Source organism: Rhinatrema bivittatum, chromosome 4, assembly GCF_901001135.1.
Source record: "Rhinatrema bivittatum chromosome 4, aRhiBiv1.1, whole genome shotgun sequence".
In the NCBI taxonomy this organism is placed as follows: Eukaryota; Metazoa; Chordata; class Amphibia; order Gymnophiona; family Rhinatrematidae; genus Rhinatrema; species Rhinatrema bivittatum.
The window spans coordinates 134255290-134282371 of NC_042618.1; the positions used below are offsets into that span (position 1 = coordinate 134255290).

Genomic DNA, 27082 nt, shown 5'->3' on the forward strand with positions numbered 1-27082 from the left:
TATTTCCTATACAGTGAGCAGGAGGAAAATGCTAGATAAACAGCTCTTATCCCTGACTGAGCAACTACAGCGGGCAAAGTGTGACTTGGCACGTGCTCACACCTGTGTCAATAAAGAATGCTTTCTTACCCATCAGAGCACCATTAACTCATTGTTACATCAAAGGGCGAAAAAAAGCCTGGTTTACTACCAATATAAATTATTTCAGTTCAGTAACAAATCGGGCAGGCTGTTAGATAACCTCATTTGAGCCCAACGCAGCTCCCGCTATATAGCCACCATTAGAGGCCCATCGGGCCAGGTGGCTTCTGACACTCCTACTATTATGAACATGTTCCGAGACTATTATTCTGGCCTGTACCGGTTGGAAACTTGGGACCCGGAAGCATGTGCGCGCTTCCTAGCCTCACTTAACCTGCCGCAATTAACTTCGACCCAACAGAGCTGGTTGAACTAACCTGTCACGGAAGAAGAGGTCAGGCTAACTATTCGGCAAGCAAAGCGCTTAAAGGCACTGGGGCCTGATGGTTACCCAGTGGAAGTTTACAAACCTCTGATGGATTTATTGGTCTCTCCACTCACCCGTACTTTTAATGCATTAATCTCGTCTGGCGCCTATCCCACTCATTCTAACCTAGCACATATCACTCTCATACCAAAACCAGGGAAAGAGCACCAACTTACCAAATCATATCGGCTCATCTCTTTGCTAAATCAAGACCAAAAATTCCTGGCCAACATCTTAGCAGAAAGATTGGCAACTCTACTCCCTTCACTAATAGGTCCCAGCCAGGTGGGCTTTGTGCGGAAGAGATATGCCTTTAACTAATATCAGGAAGGTTTTAACAGCTATGGCCCTTTGTTCTCAGGCTGAGGAGCCATATTTAGTGGTGAGTTTCGACGCTGAAAAAGCGTTCGACAGAGTTGAATGGGACTATTTATTCCAGGTTCTTCACTGCATGGGATTTGATGGGCTTTTTAATGCAGACATTCACCTATTGTACCAATCCTCGTCCATAGCAATTGTAGCCAATGGGATGCGGTCAGAGGACTTATCTGTTGGTAGAGGTACGAGTCAGGGATTTCCTCTGACCCCCATTATTCCTTTTCCAGCTTGAACCTCTCCTGTGCATGATCCATCTGATCCAGGAAATACGGGGAGTGCATTTCCATATGGAAAACTTCAAGTATGCTGCATTTGCGGATGATATTTTGGTCTTCCTCACTAACCCTCAGGAATCCCTCCCACCACTTTTACAAGTATTTAAGGAGTTCAGCTCATTTTCAGGTCTTAAACTGAACACAGACAAATCAGAAGCACTAGCTTTTCATAACAAAGTCTGGGAGACCTGGGTAGGTCAGCTCCCATTGCTATGGGCAAAGGGGAAGATTAAGTACTTGGGAGTGTGGCTTGCCCCTCATCTGTTTCAGTTATACTCTTTAAATATTACTCGTTTGTTAGTCTCCTCCCAAGAACGGCTAAAGGCTTTTGGCAGTCCCTTCCTCTATTGCTGGGAGGCCGTATTAACCTGTTTAAGATGATTATCCTTCCCCAGTGGCTTTATGTATTTCAGAAATTACCTGTGGTTTTTAAGCGATGGGACCTGATGGCCTTGGAGAAAGCAGTTAGGTCCTTAATTTGGCATGGCAAGAAGGCCCGGATCTCATTCAGCTATTTGAAAGCGCAATGGGGGAAAGAGGGAATGGGGATCCCAGACTTGAAGCTCTATAATTTAGCCAGTAATTTACGACTAGTATGGGACTGGTTACTAGGTGAGGCCGCTTATGTAAACCTCATGGCTGAGCAAACTCTTGCAGCCCCGCTAGACCTGCGCTTTGTAATTCAGGACACAAGAGGGCAGTTGCCTTTCTCAGTCATCTTAACTGTTTTAATAGCCCCAGTCCGATATGCGTGGCTAACCCTCACCAAATTGTTAGCTTTACCCTTGTTGTGCACCTACCTGCTACCTATTCGGGGTAATTCGGGGTTCTTGCCAGGTTCGCAAACTGCTGGTTTTCATCATTGGAGTGGGTTGGGTATAGCTCAGTTAGGCCATGTACTAGATGGGGACGGCAAATTGTTGCCTGTACGACCTTTCTGGTGCACACACTTTTTCCTATTTGCAGCTCCGACATTATGTCAATTCCTTACTCGATGTCGCTTTGAGACCGGAAGTTTTCCATCGTCTGGAGGCCTTTTTCTCACTAGACAAAAAGCAAGCACCCTCACTCTCTTGCTACTACAAGCAGCTTGTTGCGTCCTTCAGTCGCAGGTGGCTGCGACCGCTCTGCCTTACCTCTTTTTCTCCCCTTTCTCTCTCTTTGGGCAAGATGGCTGTCTCTGATGCCGAGTGCCTTGGCATTTCCAGACCAGCATGGGTGTCCCCATCCACCATGCTCAGTCCCGTGGCCTCCTAGGGCACGAGCACGTACATCTCAGATGCTCAAATACACGTCATGGCGGGAACCTCGGGGGCGGCCCCACCGCATGACGTTAGTACCTCCGGGTATATCTAGCCTCCGCTTCCAATTTGAGTTAGCAAAGACTTCGCTTTGCTACTCTGCCTGCTCTAAGCTGTTCGCTTAGACGCCCTTTCATGCTAAGGGCCTCGCTCCAGCTTAAGCTCTAGACACCCGCTCCTCGGGGGACTCTCGCTTCCAACTCCCTTCGGGGTCCTCACTAACCAAGACAACCGCTCCTCAGGGGTCTTTTCTCTCTATTCATTCCAGGATATTGGACCACTGAGTACTCGCTCCTCGAGGGCCTATCTACTTCATATCCTGCACCACAGACCTTCAGTCCGACCATTCTACCATCAGAAAGACACCTTCACTCTGTGAGTACCTCTACGATCCGGTGCTCCAACTCCACCCACTAGCCATGGCATTACCCGCACTGCGGGCTCCTGCCTATCGTGAACATCTTGGTGAGACTATACTTCTGAGCCTGTTGAGTGTATTGGCACCTCGTGGATCAGTGCCTTACCTTCCTGCTTCACCATCTATTTACAGCAGTACAATAAAGACTCTATCCATTCTGTGTCTGCTATCTGTGTCAGCCTATCGCAGTGGTTCCCCATGGGGCTCCTCCTTGTGGGTGGAGTCATTTCCATTGTGACCAAGGGTCCACAATGCCTCAAACACAACACAGCGAAGAGCCCAGACACAGTCAGACCTGAGCCAGTTGTTGGCTGAACGATGTAACCTGATGGAGGGTTTACTGTCTCTGATGCTATTCTCAGGTCAAGCTTTAACGCAATATCTTCAGTGTCCCCCAATATGTACTTTTGTGAAATGCAGTATAAGTCCCATGGAGAGCGTTTATCTCCACCAAGCTTGCCTTTTACTCAAAGTTGGTGCCTTCGGTTGTGTGCAGGAAGTGTGGCCAGGTGGAAGGCTCACACTCACACTTGTTTTGGGGCTGCAGCCATATCCAATGGTTCTGGACACAGATTGTACAATACTTGATAAGCCTATTGGGTGTTCCTATTACACCCACACCACAATTGTTGTTGTTTGATTGTATACCGCTATCCCTCATTCGCGGCATGGGTCCTTGCATGTTCATCAGGAAAGCCTGCTATGTTGGGAAGAAATTCATCTTGTTACAGTGGAAAGCCCCGGATCCACCCTCATTTTGGGCTTGGCGTAACCACTTGCACCGAATGATGCAAATGGATTGTCTGGCTTCAAAAACATCACCCAGACTCCGACAGAAATTCCTTCAGATATGGGCTGCATACATCCAGTCCTTGTCACACAGATCCCGCAGTCTGCTTTTGAATAACTTTTGAGGTGCCATATGATGCTTTTTAAGTTGTTTGCGTAGCACATCGTGTTCTAGTATTGCACAATGTGGTTTCCTCTCTGCTCTTTGATCAACCCATGGGGGGGGGGGAGGGGGGACAAAACAGGGGGGGGAAGGTTGATATAGTATGGGGGGGTTGGGAGAGAGCAATTGGGTTGGCAGTGCCACTAATTTGTTAGTTTGTTTATAGTGATCTGTGTGGATGCAAAAGGACTCCTGTATCCATGGCAGTTGTTGTACTTGTTTATTTACAAACAATAAAAGTGGTTAAACAAACAAACAAACAAAAAAAACCTCTAATGAGAATGGAAGTATATTGTTGTATCTGCTTCAAACTCAGTCTTTGTCTCATAAAAGGTTGATTTATAATCCTGCAGGTCAACCAAAATTTTAAATCATAAATTGACTATTCTGAATCAGTTTCTTACTTTTGAGTCAATTAAGTAACACTTTTTTCTAAAACACTCTCTTACACAAACCCTCTCACATAATAGTATTCTTGTCCTCTCTGTGTTTCACTGTTGTGTTTTTCTGGCACTTTGAAGCAATCTCTGAAGAGGTAAGGTCTGACACCTTCTGCTCTCTCACTTGTTCAAAACCAGACTGACTGAATTCTGCCACACTTCGGTGAGATCAGTGTTCTGGTGATGACCTAAGCTTAAACAGTTCCCAGAAGACTTTAGAGAAACTTTTAATAAATTTGTAGTACATGAATTCCCCCCTTCTTTGTATGGAGTTATAAGAATGAAAATTTCAGAGTTTTAGAACTATCTTAGTTTCTGGAATGGGAACTGTGTTTTTCTATCAGTGGAAAACTCATAAGTATAATTCTGCCAGCCTTTTTGCAGTACCCCCTCAGCTCTGACAAATAAAAGCTTGTTTACATAAGACACTGACAGGAATTCTATACCATGCTTTTGTGAAATGGAGTCTGTGGTATAGAAAACCAGGACTGGATCAGATTAAATGGAGTCTTATTTTAATTTGATTGTTAAATCCAAATTTTCTCTTCCAGATGGCTCTGTGAGGGTTTTAAAATGGGTTAAAGTACTTCCCCGTATTCCAGATCCCAATTATAGGGGGGAAAAAATGACCTCGTATGACACAATAATAAATTTAAGCTTTCCCATTCAAATTTCCCACAAAATAAAAAAAAGTAGAAGGTCTTCCAATCCTCCTGTGAGGTTCGCTGATATTTAGTCACAGATTCCCAACTTTTGGACCCAATTTTTGAACCAATTAGCACAGCTTATTTCACCACCAATATTAGATCACTTCAACCCCTCAAAACCCTTTAAAAACACATCTTACTATCACTGCTAATCAGGTCCAGTTAGGGCCATGCAGTGAGTTTTGTGGACCTGTTTAAAGCAATGTCTTTAGGGCCAATTTGGAACCCCAACCACCTCTGGCCGCTAGGTGAGGTCCCGTCAACCTATCGCCAATACTCAGTTTGCCACAATTTCAGTTTGCCACAATTTTAACTTTAAGGGAGTTCTGATGGTCCCTTTGGACTGGGCCATGTGACCCCCCACCCAGACCCTTGAAATTACTATGGGGGCATCTGCTGAATCCCCCCCGGAATCACTGCTTAATTTGGAATTTTGCCACTTCTTTCTTATTTTAACTTTTAAAGTCACCCCCCGAAATTGCCGTGTTGGAGAAGCAGTAGCAAGAGCAGAAGAGAGAGGACCATTAGGAGACAGAAGTTGAGGGGCAGGTGAAGCTGCCTTTTTCAAGGCTGCATCCTAATATGCCTGGAATCCTGCCCTAGGATCCAAAGGTAATGGCTACCAGCACAGCACACCACACCATACCATGTGCATCAGGTGTGATCCCAGCCAGTAGGAGGGACAGAAAGTGCCGCAGCATAACTTTCTACAGCTGAAATAGTGCACACCATGCCAATAGGGCCCCTACTGTCTTTAGAAACTGTTTGCCTGATACCCAAGAATCCACACAGCAGCCAGCTGTCAGTATGGTCAAGTTATAGGAAGACATCTATGTGCAAGGTAGCACACTGCACCATGACATATGTAACAAACCATGAAATGCAATGGATATATCAATTTTCCAAGGCAATTCCTTAAGAATTTCAGCCTGCATGCTAGCCAGCCATTTGTGATCCAGCCTTGGGTAAGTAAACTACTTTGTTATATTCTCTACTTAGATTTTTTTTTTTTTAAAGATGATTGAGTTATGAATGTATATGAAAGATGCACTAATGGATAGTAGCCAGGATTGAAATCTTGATGACTAGCACTACTGTTCACAAGTTTCAAACTCATTCTAATTTAACTCCTTTTTGTGTCTGTTACCATATGTCAAATATATGTGCATGCACTTCTTTGTGTAACTATTAATTTAGTTTGGTTTTTTTCTAGAATGATAGAATATATTGTTTAGAGAGATCAGCCATTTCTAAGGTACCTGTTTGTTGGAATTGTTATTCATTGTGCATATTTCATGTGCATTTATAGTGCTCTTCTCAGGATTTATCAACCTACTCGGCAATTAAGATCATTACAATGTGGTTTACTAGATGTGCCTTCCGTCCGTCATGCCCATCTTGCTTTTACACGGGAAACTGCTTTCTCTGTAGCTGCTCCCTCTATCTGGAACTCTTTACCTTTCAAGGTTCGAATGCAGGAAAATCTGATGAAATTTAGACTTTCACTAAAAAACTTCCTCCTTCAGTGCTCTTGATGCAAGGTCTGAATTTCTAAATGCTGGTAGTTTCTGTGTTGTTTTAGAATCCAATGCTGTTGTATGTGATTTTTTGGAGTTTGTTTCTTGATACTATTTTATGTGTGTTCTATTGTAAATCGCCTAGGGCACAATTTTGTTGTGTTAAGTGATTAATAAATATTAATAAATGAAATGAAAAAATGATCCCTTGAAGTTTCTACCTTTTTCTTTTCATTTTCTCTCTTAAGGTACATAAATAAAATTGTTTCTAAAATGTTGAACTGTGGAGTATTGTTTTGCTGTACGGTCTGGGGAGTGCATTGCTGCCCAGAAAATTCCCTGAAAGGTGTCTGGAGCATGGTATTTTAAGGGGCTTAGGGATGTTGTTTCACCTCCTCTGAGTTTTTTGTGAAACTGCACTTTTAATAATAATTTTCTTTTAGGGTTGGCCTCCGTTTCTTAGTACCTGATAATCTAAACACTTTGGGGGGGGGGGGGGGGGGGGGGGGGGGGGGTGTCACATCAATATGATAGAATTTATATACCTAGACGGGTTGTAGTCCAGAATGCAATGAGGAAATAAGCAGAAGCCAAGCCTCAAGGAAGAAGACAAACAGAGAAGTGCCAATAAATTTGCACCAAGTTAGTCCTGGGGGAATTTTGCGTTACTGCGGAGCACAGAATTTGCGCAGAATTCCCCCCCTGTGAAGACTTGCCATTTTCTGCACAGAAAATGGCAGAGACCCCAGCATGCCGCGAACGGAGTGCGTAAAGTTGAAGGCCCTGGCTTGCCATTTGCAGTGAAGATGAAGGTCCCTATGTGCTGCGGGATGTGCTCTGCTTGCGGTGAAGATGAAGACCCCGGTGAGAGTGAATGTTTGTGTGTGTGTGGGAGGGGAAGGGGTGTGGGAAGGGGAGGGGCTGTGAGAGAGGAGAAGGGAGGCGAGGGGATGTGAGAGAGGGGAGGGTGAGAGAGCAGGGAGAGGGGTGTGAGAGAGGAAAGGGGAGGGGAGGGTGAGAGAGAGCAGGAGAGTGAGCAGGAGGGTGAGCGAGAGAGCATGGGAGGTGAGATAGCGGGGGGGGGGGGGCGGGAATGCTTGAGTGTGGGTGCCAGAGAGAGGGAGCCTATATGAAGAGATTGTGAAGGAGTGTGTATATATGTGAGAGACTGGGAGCTCATGTGTATGAAAAAGGGATCATGTGTATGTTAGTCCTGGGGTAATTCTGCGGAGCGCAGAATTTGTGCAGAATTCCCCCCTTGCGCAGAGTTGCCATTTTCTGTGCAGAATTGCCAAATTCAACACAGAAAACGGCAGAGGAGAGCCCGAGATGCCGCAAATGGAGCGCGAGAAGATGAAGGCCCCGGCGTGATGTTCGCGGTGACGATGAAGGCCCCCGTATGCCGTGAATGGAGTAAGCTCTGCTCGCGGTGAAGATGAAGGTCCCCATGTGCCGTGAATGGAGTATGCTCTGCTCGCGGTGAAGATGAAGGCCCCCATGTACCGCGAATGGAGTGTGCTCTGCTCGCGGTGAAGATGAAGGCCCCCATGTGCCGCGAATGGAGTGTGCTCTGCTCGCGGTGAAGATGAAGGCCCCCATGTGCCGCGAATGGAGTGTGCTCTGCTCGCAGCGAAGATGAAGGCCCCCACTGAGAGTGAATGTGTGTGTGTGAGAGGAGAGGGAGAGGGGGTGAGATAGGAGAGGGGAGAATGTGTAGGGGAGGGGAGGAGCTTTGAGAGAGGAGAGGGGAGGGTGAGAGAGAAGGGAGAGGGGTGGGGCTGTGAGAGAGGAGAGAGGAGGGGTGTGTGAGAGAGGGGAGGGGGTGTGGTGGAGGAGAGGGTGAGAGAGCAAGGAGAGGGAGGGTGAGAGAGAGGGGAGGGGAGAGGGGTGTGAGAGAGGGGAGGGGAGGGTGAGAGAGCAGGGGGGTGAGAGAGAGAGCATGGGAGGTGAGAGAGTGAGGGGGGGGCTGCTTGAGTGTGGGTATCAGAGAGAGGGAGCTTATATGAGGAGATTGTGAAGGGGTGTGTATGTGTGTGAGAGATTGGGAGCGCGTATATATGAAACAGGGATGTATGTATGAGGGTGCTAGCCTGTGTGAAGGGATTGTGTATGTGTGAGACAGAGCCTGAGTGAAAGGGTGCATGAGAGAGAGACATAGGTAGCCTGTGTGAGGATGTATGTGTGAGAGAGAAAGGGAACTTGTGTGGGTGTGTATGCAAAAGAGAGGGACCCTGTATGAGGGGATGTGTGTGTGCAAGAGAGTGAGGGAGCCTGTATGAGGGTGTGTGTATGTGTACTAGAGAGAGGGAGCATGTGTGTGAGAGAGGGAGGGGCAGAGGGAGCCTGTGTGAGGGGCAGTACTGAGAATGGGGTCAAACTCTGGGACTGGTGATAAAGTGGAAGGGGTTGAGCCTAGAGGTGGAGGGGAGAGATACTGACAGGTGGAGGAGTTGGGGCCTGAGAAGGCAAAGTGGCCAGGGGAGTAGGGAGAGCGAGTCGAAGGGAAACTCTTACAGTGAATTTCTAGGGAAATTCTGCTCTAAATATTTAAAATTATGCATCTCTAAGTAATACTTTTTTCTGTATTAATTTAAAATGTAATTAAAGACTGTCATGTAAATTGTGTTATTTTGACCAATATAAAGTTTGCAGAATTTTGCAGAATTTTAAATTTTTTGTGCAGAATTCTCCCAGTAGTAAATGTTCTTGGCAGCTTACATTAAAACATACATATTTACCGAAAAATCATACATTAACAAAAAAATGAATCTGCTGGCACAGACTAATGATATAGGGGCTACCAAATTATTATAAGCACCATTCCCTCACCCTTTGGAGCTGTTGAAGAAACCTCCTCAACAACTTAGATTCCGAACGCTTCCCTTAAAAATTAGCTAAAGACTTTTTTAAAGAAGGAGAATCATTGCATGTTTCTTAGATCCTCAGAAAAAAAGTTCCATAAAAGAGGTCCAGACTCCAGATATTATGCCAGGCGTACTGTTCTTATAAAGGGAATGTCCGAGAGACAGCAACCAACAGATCTTAGGCTCCTCTTGGCCTGTAAATCTTTAGGCGTGTGCTAATGCACTGAAGCATATTGTTACATAATGCCTTACAATTGTGGTCAAAATCTTATATTTTATTCTCCATTTATTTGGAAACCAGTGGAGATGGAACAGAATAAGTGTGATATTACATTACAAGCAGTTCCTAAAGCTGAATTTTGTATTATCTGCAAGGCTCTAATCAACAAATCAGGAAGCCCAAAATAAACAAATTACAATAATCAAGATAAGTCAAAACAATCGTATGTAACACTGTACAAAAGTCATCAGTATTTAAGTAGAATTTAAGAAGCATTCTTAATTTGAAGAAATAACATTTCACGGCAGATTTTATTTCTGCTTTAAATTATAAATTACATTCAAGTAAGATGCTCAGACTTCATGCCAGTTTGGCAACTGGAACTGAAAATTTATCAAACTGAAAGATTACAGATTTTTCGGCTATGGGACATCTACTCAAAATCATAATTTCAGTTTTGCCAATGCTCAGCAAGAGTTTATTACTTTTTAACCAGTATTTAATAGCACTGAGAAATTGTCAAGGTGGCCAAGGCATTAGAAATAGTTGAAGTTACAGGAAAGAAAACTGAATATTATCAGTGTAGATTTTATAATGAAACTTAGACTTGCTAGCAACTTGCAGACAGGGCTAATGTGAACATTAAAAAAGTGGATGGCAAGGAAGATCCTTGTGGGACACTGGTTGTTAATGGGTACCAGATTAAAGTCTGGGAACCTTATCACAACTGCTGAAATCTGTCCATCAAATATGATTTAAACCATCTCCAAATAGTACCAGTACTTCCAAGCTGGGAAAGACTGACATAGCAATAGAATGTGTGTCAAATGCCATGGAAATGTTGAGAAGTTCCAAAATATACTTGGTTCCTCAGATGAAGCCATGGCGGATAGTGTGAAGGCTAGATATGAAGAGGGTCTCAGTATTGTGTTTAGGTTGGAACCCAAACTGGTGTGCATCTCATATCTCTTGATAATCAAGAAATTCCTGTAATTCTTTTTTTACATAGGATTCATTCACATCGGCCAAAATGGAATGGATGATATTGGGCAATAGTTTGCAGGGTCATTATGGTCAAGACTTGATGCTTGTTTGAGCACTGGTGGAAGATAGCCTTCATTTAATGACATGTTTACCAAAGACACTGATGGACCTGCAATGTCATCTCATAATGCCTTTACCAATGCCATGTCACAAATATTCAATGGGCAGGATGCCTTATGCATTGTCATAATAAAGTGGGAGATTCCAACCTTAGTATTTGGACAAAATTGCTCCCATTTCAGATCTGATTGGCAAAGTAGAACAAAAACCAATGATGTTTTTAAAAAATAAAAACAACAAAAGAAACGCAAAGACATCTGGATTCAACTCATTCTCAGAACTAATTTGATTAGCTTGGGAAAACTTCATAAATTATGACACAGTAAGGAAAAATATTGCCTCCAGCAGCTTGTATTCTACAGGAGAAATCATCCTTTCCCTTTAAACTTGTGTCCCTATATTTGTCCAGTTGAATACTATACAATTTTAAAAGATCTGCTGACGATGTTTTATGCCAGTTCCTCTCATGCCACTGTAGTAAAGCTTTCACGTCTCGTAGAGTGCATGAAAACCAAGAGGCTTTCTTACTTCTCTGGGCATAGTTTTTACTGGAAACTAGTTCATCAACTATTTGGGTTAATGGAATCATTCCAATAATTTACTGCTTCAGAGATGCTAGAGTCGGGGAGAGAATTTAAACTATATAGACCCTGATCTCAAAGGAGATCCATGTCAATGTGTCCCCCTTTTGAATAACTTGTTGAAAAATTCACTAATGAGGTCTGAAGGGCTATCATCTGACTTTGGCAGTTAATAAAAATGATCATTCCAAGAAACTTCGATACAAGAATGAACTGGGAAGTCATCAAGTAGAAAAATCTCATTTAAAAACAGAAGGTAAAGCATATAGCCATGTCTATGAATGGGATTTTTAAATTAGCTATTCCCATCCAAGCGAGGACATAGCTGACAAAAATTCTTCAAATGGTAGGGAGAGGGAGTATTCATCCACATGTAGGTTAAAGCCTCCCAGAAGAATAAGTGATGACAGCTCTATTTTAGAGGCAAGGAAAGTTTCAATTATGGAGGAAATGTTTGCTTTTAAAAGCCCAGTTGGGCATTAAATAAACAAATTCCCCAAGTTGTTTAAGTCAATAGAAGTGCTTCATACTGGGGATCAATAGCCAGCTCTGTTCATGTTAGTACTATTGGCTATTGTATCCTATGTTTGAAATGTTGGCTGAAAGGCCCCACATATCTCAAGAAGCAGAATAAATCCCATTATATATTTTTAAAGGAATCCCCCAACACTTTGTAACTTGTAATACATTATCAATTTCTGTCAGAGGTGGGAGCTTGGGCAACCTTCAGCTAGATCTATTGGCCCTTTAAAGATTGCAGCCCAGAACAACATGGAATCTACTAAACTGCGGTAATCAATTATCACAATTTAGTGAGCCATGTGGGAAATAATGTACCATTTTATTGCAAGTTAATTAATGGGTCCTCTGGTCCTTCAGTTTCATTTCATAGGGCTTTTTAGTCTGACTGTGCACCATTTTTGTGGCTCTTCTCAAGATTTCCTCTAATCTTTTCAAAGTAAAACAGAGGATCAAAAAAAAAGAAAATACAAAGATATATAAACTACAAAATAAACAGTTTTATAAAACATTTTATTTATTTATTTTACAAATTTGTAGGCCACTAATCCACAGATTTTAGTCAGTAACAAGAATTATACACATAATAAAAACATAGTAAGTTACAACAGTACAAAACTAATAAAATGTCCAGAATGAGCAAACAAAAATTAAATTAAACAAACAAGCATTTAAATCTTAAACATAACAGCAAAAATTTGCTAGTCATCATACTATAATCCCTTGAGATAACTAGGTAGGGAATGCTTTGGAGAAAAGATAAGTTTTTAACATCTTTCTAAAATGTAATAGGTCATATTCCATTTTTAGTGGTTCTGGAAGACTATTCCAAAGGGTGTAATATATTCTATATCAGTTATGAAATCTCTCTGCCTATTTCTATACTTGACTTTGTTCTCATTGGCAAAATGGGCCTGATTTTCAAAGCATTTATGTGCATAAACCCTGGTTTTATGCAAATAAATCAGCCTTTGTAAATTGCCTGGGGTGGGGGGTATGATTTAGTGCATACTTTTATGATTACTAGAAAAATATATTCTTAGGGGGTGGAGTTGGGGTGGGAAAAACATTTACTTCCAGGCTGAAATCTGTATGTACTTTCTATATGCAGACGTTAGCCCAACGTGGCTGTTATAAAATTATCCTTAATGTTTGTATTGCATATCAGTGGCCATCTGCCAATAATCTGTAGGCCACCAATCTTTGATTAGCATGTGTTCACATCTATGCACTTACCACATATATCAAACAAATTAAGTAGTAGGGAAGGGAAGGGATAGGATAAGGGTAATGGGTAAACAGTTACCAGATACATGGGACAACAAAAGTCCACTGAGCTGTATAAATCTGGTCCTGGCCTGTGTCATCCAAGCATTTTATCATCTGTTTTCTATTTTGAATAGTACAAAGATAGATTGAATCAATGTGAGGGCAATTTTCAAAAAGAGTGAATTGGGAAAAAGTCCACAGATACTTTTTACCTATGGGCTTTGCATTAGTCTAAGTTTAATAGAGTTTGATATACCACCATTCTAAAATAAAACCACAGTGGTTCACACTTCAAATCATAAAACATCATCAAATAATATAAAACAAAATACATAATAAAATTAACAAATCTTAAAACCCCCAAATCCCCAAACCACATAACAGCTAAAAAAATATCAAGTCCTAACATCATATAAACCAAACAGCAACATCCTAACTCCAAAATAAATACTCTAACATAACTGTTGCCCTATTAACACAATTCACACAATAAATAAATAATTAATCTATTATCCTTATCATATGCCTCATCAAATAAATAGGATAACATAGAATATATATTTAAAAACCATCTCTAATTAGGGATATGGCCCAGATCATCCTCCTCCAATGAGGACTCTCTAATTCAAAGATGTGATTAAACAGCCGTGCCTTGATTTTCTTCTTAAACCTCCCATTATCATCCTAAAGATGGGTTTCTAAAGGAAGTGCATTCCATAGGCAGGAGGCTTGGTAGGTACATATAATAGTTGGGTCCCTTCCAAGCTATCTACTAGTGAGGGAACTATTATCAATTCCTACTGAGATGAATGGAATTAATTGGTTTACATGGGGGACAATAATGCTGAAAATAATGTGCTATCCTTTCAAATAGGGCTTAAAAAGCCAAATATAAAATTTTACATTTAATTCTGGCCCCCACTGGCAGCCAGTGTAAATACTTCATTAACGGGGAGACAAGGTCATATTAAAATGAGTCAAAGATGACTCTAGCCACATAGGGCCTCATTTTCCAATATCGCATTGGTAACGCATTAGGGGGCGTTACCAATGCAAATGAGGCTTCTTTCGCGAAAACATTAGCACCGCACGCGATGTTTTCCCAGTGTGCCGGTTTTTGCACTTCAATCATCGCGGGCCACGATAGTCCCGGACAGCCTGTTTCAGGCGCCGAGGGAGAGAGAGAGAGAGAGAGAGAGAGAGAGAGAGAGAGAGAGAGAGAGAGAGAGAGAGAGAGAGAGCGCGAGCCTTACTATAGTGCCTGTGCCCTAGACACGTATTTTAATCCCTATGGGAGGGCCACCTACTAACTCGGGGTGGGGATTAGGTATCAGCGTCGGGGGTTGGGGGCCACTTTCGCATTCCACATGAGACCTACGGAAAGAACAGTGGTCTCTAGTGAAGATTTGCTGGCCGTCGGAGTGAGGAAACTCACTCCAAGAGGAGATTTGGGCAACGTTCTCTCCACCTAGCTTGCTGGACACTCTACCTGGGCAACAACAAGCTAGGTGGATAGAACGTTGCCCAAATCTCCTCTTGGAGTGAGTTTCCTCACTCCGACAGCCAGCAAATCTTCACTAGAGACCACTGTTCTTTCCGTAGGTCTCATGTGGAATGCGAAAGTGGCCCCCAACCCCCGACGCTGATACCTAATCCCCACCCCAAGTTAGTAGGTGGCCCTCCCATAGGGATTAAAATACCTGTCTAGGGCACAGGCACTATAGTAAGGCTCGCGCTCTCTCTCTCTCTCTCTCTCTCCCCCTCTCCCCCCCCCCCCTCCGGCACCTGAAACAGGCTGTCCGGGAGTATCGTGGATGGCAATAATCCTTTTCTGGCCCATAGCGCAGTCCATAAAGCAAATGTGAGGGTTGTAGTTATTAGCCGCGATAGCAGCCGCGCTAACACTGCGGCTGTTTCGCCGCACACGATAAACAGGTTCCCGCTTTACATATGCTCCACCCCAACTCCGCCCCCTGAATACCAAATAACTAATTTGCATTCGCAAATCGCGTTAACAGCTGTTAACGCGATTTGCGAATTTATCGCACGCGGTAAAGTGCTTGGAAAATGAGGCCCATAGTTTGTAAAAGTTGCAACTGGCTCAAAGGGGCAGCAGACATTCCTGCATATAGTAAATTAGAGCAGTCTAACCATGACACAATGAACACTTGGATCAAAGGTATTAGATCTGATTAAGTTCCTGCTATTAAGTTCACTTAGAGAATAGCCACTGCCATTAGCAATGGTAACATGGAATAGACTTAGTTTTTGGGTACTTGCCAGGTTCTTATGGCCTGGATTGGCTACTGTTGGAAACAGGATGCTGGGCTTGGTGGACCCTTGGTCTGACCCAGTATGGCATTTTCTTATGTTCTTATAATAATAAAAAGTAGATTTTGTCTCTGCCAAAATTTGGCTAGATAAAGGTGTGAAATTGATCAGTAATTTAACTAAACAGTAATTACCTCCTTCAGGGGAATATCAATAGCACCCTTCTTAGGGGTTGATTTTAGATGCAAATTATGTTTACTAAGACATATGGTCTCTGACTTTGATGGATTTACTTTCAAGCTAAAATTACCCAACCATTCCGAGATGAAATCCAAACAATGATTAAGTGCCTTTATTTCCTCAACAGGGTTAGAATTAAAATATGCCAGGACTTGGATGTCATCTGCATATAAAAATCATATCTGAGATACTAGATCAGAGTAGTTAGAGATGTCTTAGTACTCATCCATCTTGGGTAGTTAAGTATATAACACACCTATTTAGTTCACAATCGTTACCTCTCTCTTTCTATGCTAAACCACAAAGCTGTTGCTAGAAAGGTCTCAATACATATGTTGTCAGACAGATCCAACTATAAGAGCACATGTGTTTCTGCTATGGCTCCTAATTACAGACCCAACTGCTAGTTAATTTTATCATTTTGACCTGCTTCTGCATCTTGTACTCTTCTCCTTAAACATTTTTGATACATCCCAATTTTACCCATTTTCTTTTTACTTCATTACTTTCATGCCCATTTGGTTGTATATGTGGAAGGGTAATGGAAGAAAGAGGTCTGGTATGTTAACTAGTGTAATTTTGGATATTGGAACAATCAGGACAGGAGGAAGTGATGCTCTCTCCTGCCCCATCTTCAATTGCTGAACCTACAATAGGATAGTTGAAAGGGGAGGTGGGGAAGGACCATAAGAGCCCCTACTCTGGCACATCTGGCTGCTACCCATAGCAGATGTGTCAGCCTACTGAGTTGACCAAAAAAATGAACTGCACTTCAAGAGGCTTTATGCTCTTTAACACAATGGCTGATAAACTGGCTACTAATGTCTGCATTAACACTGGCAATGTTGACAACTCCTCCTACAAATTGCAATTAATTAAGGGGTAGATTTTAAAAAGGTGCGTGCGGGCGCGCATATGTACACCCGATTTTATAACATGCGTGCGCATGTTATAAAATCAGGGGTCGGCGCTTTCAAGGTGGTGCACAATTGTGCACCTTGCGCCTGCCGAGCCGCGCTGCCTTCCTCCGTTCCCTCCCAGGCCGCTCGAAATCGAAGCGGCCTAGAAGGGAACTTCCCTTCTCCCTAACCTAACCTTCCCACCCCTTCCCCCTCCTAGCCCTACTCTAACCCCCCCTCCTGACTTGTCTTACCTTTTGCGCCTGCCTCTGGGCAGGCACAAGTTGCGCGCGCCGGCAGCCTGCCAGCACACGATCCTCCAACACAGCAGAAATGGCCGCTATGTTGGAGACCTCTGGCCCCACCCCCGCCCCATCCCTTTTGTAAAGCTCTGGAGCTTTACACGCCTTGCTGGGCCTTTTTAAAATAGATCCGGCCCTAAATGAATAACTACTTACCTCAATAAGAATGACTCATTTACATGCTGCCAGTTTTGACGAACAATCCTGTGGTAATCGTTAAATCCAAATTCACAAGTGTTTTTTCAAAGGAATACAATGTTCTTAGATATACTTGGATATCCCATTCTCTGAAGTTCCGACATGGGCGATGTTTTGGAAGATGACTTCCTGCTTCAAGGGAAATAAATGATGGCATATGCACTTACCGAGTGAAGTAGCAACCGGTTTTAAACTTCAAATCGAGATGCTGAGTTTAAAACCGGTTGCTACTTGACATACAGGCCGATTCAGAAAAACGCGCGGGAGAGTTGGCGAGCACCCGCTCTCCCGGCGCACGCACAGGCCACTCTCCTGACAGCCACGGGTTGGGAAAACGGGCGCCGGCATAATTAAGCATCCGTCTTCTGACCCGCGGGCCGATTTTTAATTTATTTTTTTTTAATTTTTACTTACTTTTTTTTTTTTAATTTTTGAGGCCTCTGAGTTAATATCGCCATGATATTAAGTCGGAGGGTGCACAGAAAAGCAGTTTTTACTGCTTTTCTGTGCACTTCCCCGGCTCAGGCAGAAATTAACACCAGGCTTTGGGCAGGTGTTAATTTCTGAAAGTAAAATGTGCGGTTTGGCTGCACATTTTACTTTCAGGAATAACTAATAGAGCCATCACATCAACATGCATTTGCATGTTACGGGCGCTATTAGTTTCGGGGGGGGGGGGGGGGTTGGACTCTCGTTTTCGACGCGCTATTACCCCTTACTGAATAAGGGTAAAGCTAGCGTATCGAAAACACACGTCCAAATTCGGGTTAACAGTGCGCTCCACCAGAGCGCACTGTACTGTATCAGCCTGTCAGTAAGTGTACACACTGTCATTTAGTTCCCCCATAGCAGGAGGTCATCTTCAAAAACACGGACAGTTTAGGGACTTCAGGGAACAGGATATCCAAGTATATCTGGGAACATGTATTCATAAAAAAATAAATTTTGGAATTCATCAAAGTGTTAACCACACATGAATTGTACAACTACTGCAGGATTGCTCATCAAAACTGATGGCCTATGGATAAGTCACTCTCATTGAGAGTTTTTTTCTTTTATTTGCTATTGAAAAAGGCTTTTAAAATATACATTAATATATTGCAGACCTAGGATATATTGCAGACCTAGGATTAAAAGCAGAGGCGCGTAACATAAGCTGCTGGAGAGCTAGTTTCAATGAATATTAATCCTAAAATACGAAGGTCTTGCAAATATAGGTTAGTCCTTTTTTCTATATGACATCTAAATGGGAAATCATTTAACAAATTACGGTTTGTAGGAGGAGTTGTCATCATTGCATTTTGTTTATTTTCTCTTTCCTTGGACTAAATTAATTGTGCATTATTTATTTATTTATTTATTTATAGTTTTTTATATACCGCCGCTCATCAAAGATATCACGTCAGTGTACAATGAACAGGAACTTACGCCGGAGCGTTATACATTTAACAGGATTAAATAAGCATTATACATTTAACAAAAGTAAGGATATATATATTTGAACATAAAACAAGTAGAATCTTTTAAAACAGAACTATCATTTAGGATTAACTGAGCTGAGTTAAACAGAGCTGGAAAGTAAAGGGATTTTAGGAAATTAGGTAAGAGGTTAGGGACAGGTTAGGAGGAGATGGAGTTATAAATTAGGGGTGATAAGAGAGGGGAGAAAGCGCTTCAGGTGCAATTAAGAACAAATGTATGGAATGGTATTTACAGTAAGGGCATAAAGAAGGGGAAATTTGTGATAGTGTAGAGAAAGGGGGTGTTGGGTAAATAAGGCAGGGCATATAAAGGGGAAGAAAGACATATATATTTCAGGTATAGGCATGTGTAAATAACCATGTCTTGAGTTTTTGCTTGAAAGTTTTGGGAGATGGCTCAAGGCGCAGTTCAGTGGGCAAGGTATTCCATAACAATGGGCCAGCAAAGGAAAGCGCTCGTGCTTTGGTGGAGGCATGGTTATATAGTTTGGGTGAGGGGGTCTGTAATGTGGCGAGGTATTGATTTCTGGTAGGTTTAATAGAAGTTTGAAATTGCAGTGAATTATTAAACCATTTCATTTCAGGATTGTGGAGGGCTTTATGGATCAGTGTTAATGTCTTGTACTGTATGCGATATTGAATGGGGAGCCAGTGAAGGTCCTTCAAAACTGGCGTAATATGTTCCTTTGAGTTTGTGTTGGTAAGGATACGGGCTGCAGTGTTTTGCAGAATTTGTAAGGGGCGGATGGCATTTTTAGGTAGGCCTAGGAGGAGTGAATTGCAATAATCTGTTTTGGAAAACAACATGGCTTGTAAAACTGTCCGGAAATCAGATGCGTGAAGCAAGGGTTTCAATTTTTTGAGTGTATGTAATTTGAAAAAACATTCTTTAAGGATTGCACTGATAAATTTTTTGAGGGTCATTTGGTCATCAATAATGACTCCTAGGTCTCGGACTTGGTGAGAGAATTGTATGTGTGTTGGTGTTATAGGTGAGGTAGGCGAAGTATGTAATGGAGTAGGAGGAGATATGATCATGAGTTCTGTTTTTGTGGAGTTGAGGGCAAGTTGTAAGGAGGTTAATAGATTGTTGATAGCAGTGAGAGTAGTGTCCCAGATTTCAAGGGCTTTGGATATGGATTCTGTTACTGGAATAAGAATTTGTACATCATCAGCGTACAAAAAGTGTGGAAGTTTAAGGTTGGCGAGGAGATGGCAAAGCGGAAGAAGATAAATGTTAAAAAGGGTAGATGAAAGTGAAGAGCCTTGCGGGACTCCTTGCTTCAGGGGGATTTCTTTTGATAGGTGGTTGCCAATTTTGACTTTATAATTACGGTTGGACAGGTAGGAAGTAAACCAGTTATGAGCGGTACCAATTATTCCAACACTGGCATATTAACCCATGTTAATGGCCATTTTTAATACAGCTTAATATATAGGCCCCTATATGTATATAATGATGGGTTTCATATTAGGAGTTGCTACTCAAGAAAATGGCATTAGAGTAATTGTGGACAATACATTGAAATCTTCAGCTTAATGTGCAGCATCGGTCAAAAAAATTGAGTAGAATGTTAGGACTATTTGGAAAGGAACAGAAAACACAACTGTGACTATCATAGTGCCTCTGTGTGGATACATACTCCTTAAGTATTTTGTGCAGTTCTGGTTGCCTCATTTCAAAAGAGATCAAGAAGTGGAAAATGTACAGAAAAGGCAACAAAAATGCTAAATCACAAGGAGCAGCTCCCTTATCAAGAAAGATTTAACAAATTAGGGCTCCTCACTTTGAAGAAGAGATGACTGAGAAGGGAAGTGATAGTGGTTTATAAAATCATGAGTGGTATTCAGTAAGTTAATATAATATGGTTATTTACCCTTTTAAATAGTACTAGGACTAGGGGACACTCCATGAAACTAATAGCTGATTTTCAACAAATTTAACAAAATTTTTTATATCAGCATGCAATTAAGCTGTTGAATTTGCTGTTGGGGATATAGTCAAGGCCAGGATAGCTGGATTTAAAAAAGATTTGGAAAGGTTTCTGGAGGACATGTCCATTAACAGTTATTAGCCAGGTAGACTTGAGGATTGCCACCACTTCTGGATAACAAAAGGGAATATATCTCCCCAATAGAATATTCTGGATACTTCCAAGTGGTCTGAATTGGCTACTATCTGAGATAATGGAGCATTGGTTTGACTCAGTTTGTCACTTATGTTCTTATGACTGTAATGAAAGCTGCATGGCCATGGAAAAGCTCCATACTAGAGCTATTTCAACCAGACAGGAGTAGATATTTGTGTCTGAGGTCTTAGGAGGTGCAGTAAAAGGCATGTACCTGTAGGTATTTGTTTCACATTGTAGGTACTTTAAATTGTGTGATGGGGGAAGCAATTTTTTTTAGCACTCAGTTTTACCTAAGTAAAAGATTTTGAAAATTGCTCTCTAAAAATATGATTGTATAAATAAATAAATAAATAAATAAACACAATACATGAATTCAATTCCAACAAGTAAAAGATTGTATTCTGTTGAACAAAAGTTCTTAATTCTCCCACAAACAAAAAACCTTCAAATATGTTCTTATAACTAGGCTCTAACTGGTGACAAAATATAATATTTTATCATCAGCTGCTACTAGTTCTTTAGAGAATAGCTACAGAACATTTAAATTTGTGATACTGTTGGATCTGAAAACATTGTCATTCATTGGAAAAGAACGTAAACTCTCATGATAAATCTGCAGTTGGGACAAAAAATAGTTTCAGCATGATAAACTGTTGTGCTCTCATTCTTTAGTGAATAGAATGATAATGAATACATAATAGGGCTGATTATCAGCTCTTAATAAATAAGACCACTTTGGAAAAATATTATAGCTTTCAGCCATAAGAACCTTTTTAATAAAAGGTTTCACCACCTTTTCTGCCTTAAGAAAAAATCTATAGGGCCAGATTTTCAAAAGCATTTACTCGAGCAAAACTGGTTTTTGCTCGAGTAAATACACTTTACTCAAGTAAGTGGGCTTTTCAAAATTGCTACAATATATGCCATTGAATTGTCCATAGGATTTACTCAAGTAAGTGCACTTTACTCGAGTAAATAGCTTTTGAAAATTGCTACGATAGTATGTCACATTTACATGCGTAACTCCTTTGAAAATGACCCCCATAGTAAATAGACTTGTGTTGAACATATTAAAAAAAAGCAGAGTTGCTTACCTGTAACAGGTGTTCTCCCAGGACAGCAGGATGTAGTCCTCCCATGTGGGTGATGTCACTGGCATGCCATGATCCCTCGAGCCACAGGGGTCTCCCTTTAGTCTCGTTTGTAGCAACAGGTTCGGGCAAAAAATAAAATAAGAAAGCGTAATCGGACCCAACTTCGCGGGGTGGCGGATGGGTTTCGTGAGGACTACATTCTGCTGTCCTAGGAGAACACCTGTTACAGGTAAGCAACTCTGCTTTCTCCCAGGACAAGCAGGATGGTAGTCCTCACATGTGGGTGATTAGCAAGCTACAGGCTGACTCATATTTGTGTGGACCAACAGAGTACAACTTGTGCAACAGGCACAACAACTGGTGTACTGTTGGGAAAAATGAGGCAGCCTGAAAATCACAGCAGGTGGATGTGGAAGGAGTTGGGATTATACTGGAAATAAGTTCTTTAAGACAGATTGGCCAAAGGCTGAATCTTGGCATCCTTCTTTGTCCAGGCAGTAATGCGCTGCAAATGTATGAAGAGATGTCCATGTTGCAGCTTTACAGATGCCAGCAATTGGTACTGAACGATTGTGTGCTACTGAGGTTGCCATGGCTCTCACTGAGTGCGCCTTCACTCGTCCCTGGAGAGGAAGGTCTGCTTTGTCATAGCAGAATTCAATACAGTCTGCTAGCCAATTGGAGAGAGTTTGTTTGCCCACTTTTATCAAAAGAAACAAAAAGAGTTGGGAGGATTTTCTATGGACTGCAGTGCGATCTAGGTAAAATGCAAGTGCACGCTTACAATCCAAAGTGTGTAAAACCTTCTCACCTTGGTGAGAGTGAGGCCTTTGGAAAAATGTGGGCAAGACTATAGATTGATTCAAGTGGAAGTCAGTAACTATCTTGGGAAGGAATTTAGGGTGAGTACGGAGGACCACTCGGTCATGTAGGAACCTGGTATAGGGTATGTAACAAGTGCCTGCAACTCACTAACCCTTCGAGGAGATGTAATGGCTACTAGGAAGAGAACTTTCCATGTAAGAAATTTAACATCACAGGAATCTATGGGCTCAGATGGGGAGCGCATGAGCCTTGTAAGTACTACATTTAGGTCCCATTCAGTTACTAGTGGCCGTAAAGAGGGCTTAAGTTGTAATAGACCCCTCATAAATCTACTCACTAGGGGTTGCAATGTTACTGCGGCATCCCCTACTCCCTGGTGGTACGCTGAGATGGCACTCAGGTGTACCCTCACCGAAGAGGTCTGGAGACCAGAGTCTGAAAGGTGCCAGAGATAGTCTAACAAAGATGGAGTGGAGCAGGAAAAAGGTTCTATACCTTTTTGTGTGCACCACATGGTAAATCTATTCCACTTAGAACGATAGAAGTTTCGTGTGGAAGGCTTTCATGAAGCTATTAGCACTTGAGAGACATCAGTTGAAAGGTTGAGTGGTTGAAGTATCAAGCTGTCAACATCCAAGCTGTGAGGGATAGGGTCTGAAGGTTTAGATGACGTAACTTGCCTTGGTTCTGAGTTATGAGAGTGGGCGCTGTGCCCAGGTGAATTGGTTCTCTGATCGAGAGGTCGAGAAGTATGGGAAACCACACTTGTTGAGGCCAATATGGGGCTATGAGTATCATAGACCCTTTATCCTGTTGCAGCTTCACGATAGTTTTGGCTATCAGCAGTATCGGGGGATACGCATATAGGAGGCCTGAGTTCCACGGGTGAGCAAAGGAGTCCATGGCTAACCTGTTTCGCTGGTTGTACAAGGAGTAGAATCTATCTACTTTGTGATTCAGTTGGGACTCAAAGAGGTCTATTGTTGGTTGACCCTAGCGTTGAAAGATTCTGGTCATTACAACAGGATCCATGGACCACTCATAGGGATGGAACTGTCGGCTGAGCCAATCTGCTACCACATTCGGTATGCCTGCCAGGTAAGTGGCCAGTAGAAACATGGACTGCATTAGGGCCCAATCCCAGATCTGCGCAGCTTCTTGGCATTGGAGATAAGGGCCCACGTCTCTCTGTTTAGGTACCACATTGCAACTATGTTGTCTGTTTGTATGAGAACAGTCTTGTGTGAAAGGCAGTCCTTGAACGCATAGAGAGCATAACATATAGCTTGAAAATCTAAAAAGTTTATCTGAAATGTTGCTTCGAGCTTTGTCCAAGTACCTTGAGTTTGAAAATTGTTCACATGTGCTCCCCAACCTAAGGTGGATTCATCTGTGGTTAAAGTGACTTGTGGAACTGGTTGCTGGAACGGTAGACCTGTTAGCAAGTTGTTTTTGTTCGTCCACCAGAGCAGAGATAAACGTAAGTTGTGGGTAATATGAATCTGAGATGACAGTGGTTGAATGGCTTGGAGCCACTGAGATTTCAAAGTCCATTGCATTATTCTCATGGCCAACCTGGCCATAGGAGTGACGTGGACCGTTGAAGCCATGTGGCCCAGCAGTGTTAAGAATTGATGGGCTGAAGCTATTTTCTTTGTGCGCAGAGATATAGCTAGTCTGGAGAGTGTGTCTGCACAGTCGTTGGGCAGGGAGGCCTTTGCGACGGTGGTGTCCAAATCTGCTCTGATGAAATGCAGGAGGCGAGATGGAATCAGGTGGGATTTTTGGTAGTTGATGAGAAATCCCAAGAAGTGAAGTAGATTGATGGTGAGCTTGAGAGCGTCAAGAGCTCCTTGCTTGGATTGGCTCTTGATGAGCCAGTCGTCTAGGTAAGGAAAGATGTGAATGCTTTTCTTGTGTAGATGGACTGCCGCCACTGCCAGGCACTTTGTAAATACATGGGGTGCTGAGGCAATTCCGAAGGGCAGGACCCAGTACTGAAAGTGTTGATGTCCCACTAGGAAATGCAGGTACTTGCGGTGAGGTGGGAAGATTGGAATGTGAGCATAAGCGTCCTGAAGATCCAGAGAACAGAGTCAATCTCCTGTTTGTAGAAGGGGAAGCATGGTTCCTAAGGACACCATCCTGAATTTTTCTCTTCGAAGAAATTTGTTGAGATTGCGGAGGTCTAAGATGGGGCGGAGGCCTCCTGTTTTCTTTAGAATGAGAAAATAGCGGGAGTAGAATCCTCTGCCCTGCTGAGGTCGGGGAATAGGTTCCACGGCCCTGGTGCCCAGAAGGGTGGACAATTCTGACTCTAGAAGGATACAAGGATAGCACATAAACATCATGTGGGTCGATTATCGACATGATTCAGGGCACTCTGGACAATTTCTAAAACCTGTTGCCATAATGGCAAAAGTTGAGGCCCAAAACCCGTTGACGGTTTGCAGACACTGAAAAACGGTGGTGACGGTACCGACCGGGAATAGTGAGTATTACTCACCGAGTCGAAGAAAAATATTTACCGATGGGAGACCCCTATGTGGGAATATATTTCTGAAGGAATTTTAAAGATTTTTCTGTGAGGAAAAGTGTGTGAGAATTCTCACAGAGCTCCTAACCGTGAGGCAAACTGCAGCGCGGAAAAAAAGAGACTGAAGGGAGACCCCTGTGCCTCGAGGGATCATGGCATGCTGGGCATGCTCAGTGTGCCAGTCAAAGTTTCTAGAAACTTTGACAGAAAGTTTTCCATGATAGGCTCCGTCCAGTGACATCACCTACATGTAAGGACTACCATCCTGCTTGACCTGGGAGAATAATATTTATAAAATGGAAATATATAAATATTTATTCAAATGACAGGATGGCTCAGGTTTAACTTTTAGTCATAACTCTAAGAAACCACATTATTGAAAGCCAATAGCTTCCTCTCTGTGTATATTTTCAGACAATTAAGATTTTTTTTTAGTAGAAACCATGGATCAGTTATGGTAAAAATATCAAAGTCATATTACACATGTGAAATATCCTAGAAAGTCAAGCACATATTTTCTTTAGGATACAAGTCTGTCTTTATTTTAAAATTTGAATTTAGGCTGGTGGCTCTGTGGCAGTGCTGGGCACTACCATATGATGGGATCCGGGTTTGATTCTTGGTTCAGATCTTCCATTCTCCCTAATTAGTTGAGGATGCTGCAGAGATCGTGTTCACTGCCCTGGGAAGGTAGGGAGGGCCTAGGTTTAGGAATCGTGATTGCTGAGTTCCAGAAGGACTCATGGGGGCATGTCCCCATGAGTCACTGAAATACCTGGGCTAAGTGTGGGCCAGATTCATTAAGGCTTTTCTCCCATTTTGTGTCTATGGGAAAAACCCTTAAGTGTACATTTTCAAAGACAAGCATGCACATGGATGCACTGATTTTAAAACATGTGCGTGTGTTATAAAAATCGATTTTGTATCGGTGCATGCATGTGAGCGTTGGGGGTGAGGGGGGGGGGTTAACACACGCATAGCAAAAAAGGTGCAGACTGGGAGGGAATTTCTCTATCCCCCTAACCTTCCTCCCATTTCCCCTCTTCACCCTGACCCCTAAATCCTAATTAACCTTTTTTTTGTTTTGTTTTACAACTTACCTGCTCTGACGAGCAGATGTAAGTTGTGCGTGCCAGCCGGCTGCTGACGCGCACGACACCAGGATAGCGCAAAATGGCCTTCCCAGTCATGCATGTGTCTCCCGGGATTTCTGCACGCCAGGTTTTGAAAATGTACTTGTTAGTGAATCAGTTATTAAGTTGGGAGGAGGTATGAAAAAGTGAAAAAACCTGGGGTAGTTGCAAATGATGGCTCATGGCACCAGACTGCAGCCCTAGTTCTAAATGAGCTGGAAGCCCAAAGGAATAGGAGACAAAACTGCAAGTCAAAAAAATTACATTTGAGAGTATCTTTAAAAATGTATAAACAAAGGGATTTAGAAATGAAATACATAAAATAAAACTTATTTTGGATTTTGAACAGTTTGGAAAGTTGCTAGAAAGTGAGAAACAGTTTTTAGATGAGTAGCTGTTCAAACCATAAACCACCAAACATGGTAAGAATGTAAGAAATTGCCATACTGGGTCAGACCAAGGGTCCATAAAGCCCAGCATCCTGTTTTCAACAGTGGCCAATCCAGGCTACAAGTACCTAGCAAGAACCCAAACACTAAGTAGATCCCATGCTACTGATGCCAGTAATAGCAGTGGCTATTTCCTAAGTTAACTTGATTAATAGCAGATAATGGACTTCTCCTCCAAAAACGTATCCAAACCTTTTTTAAACCCAGCTATACTAACTGCACTAACCACATCCTCTGGCAACAAATTCCAGAGTTTTATTATGCGTTGAGTGAAAAAGAATTTTCTCCGATTAGTTTTAAATGTGCTACATGCTAACTTCATGGAGTGCCCCCTAGTCCTTCTATTATCCTAAACAGTAAATAACCAATTCACATTTATCTGTTCTAGATCTCTCAAGATTTTATAGACCTCTATCATATCCCCCCCCCCCCCCCCCCCCCCAGCCGTCTCGTCTCCAAGCTGAACAGC

General features: G+C 42.4%; 1 protein-coding gene across 7 annotated transcripts in view; it reads right to left on the reverse strand.

The window, feature by feature from the left end:
* GPHN (gephyrin) overlaps positions 1–27082 on the reverse strand; it is a 1154395-nt gene that overhangs the window by 661174 nt on the left and 466139 nt on the right. The gene's annotated exons all lie outside the window — the stretch shown is intronic.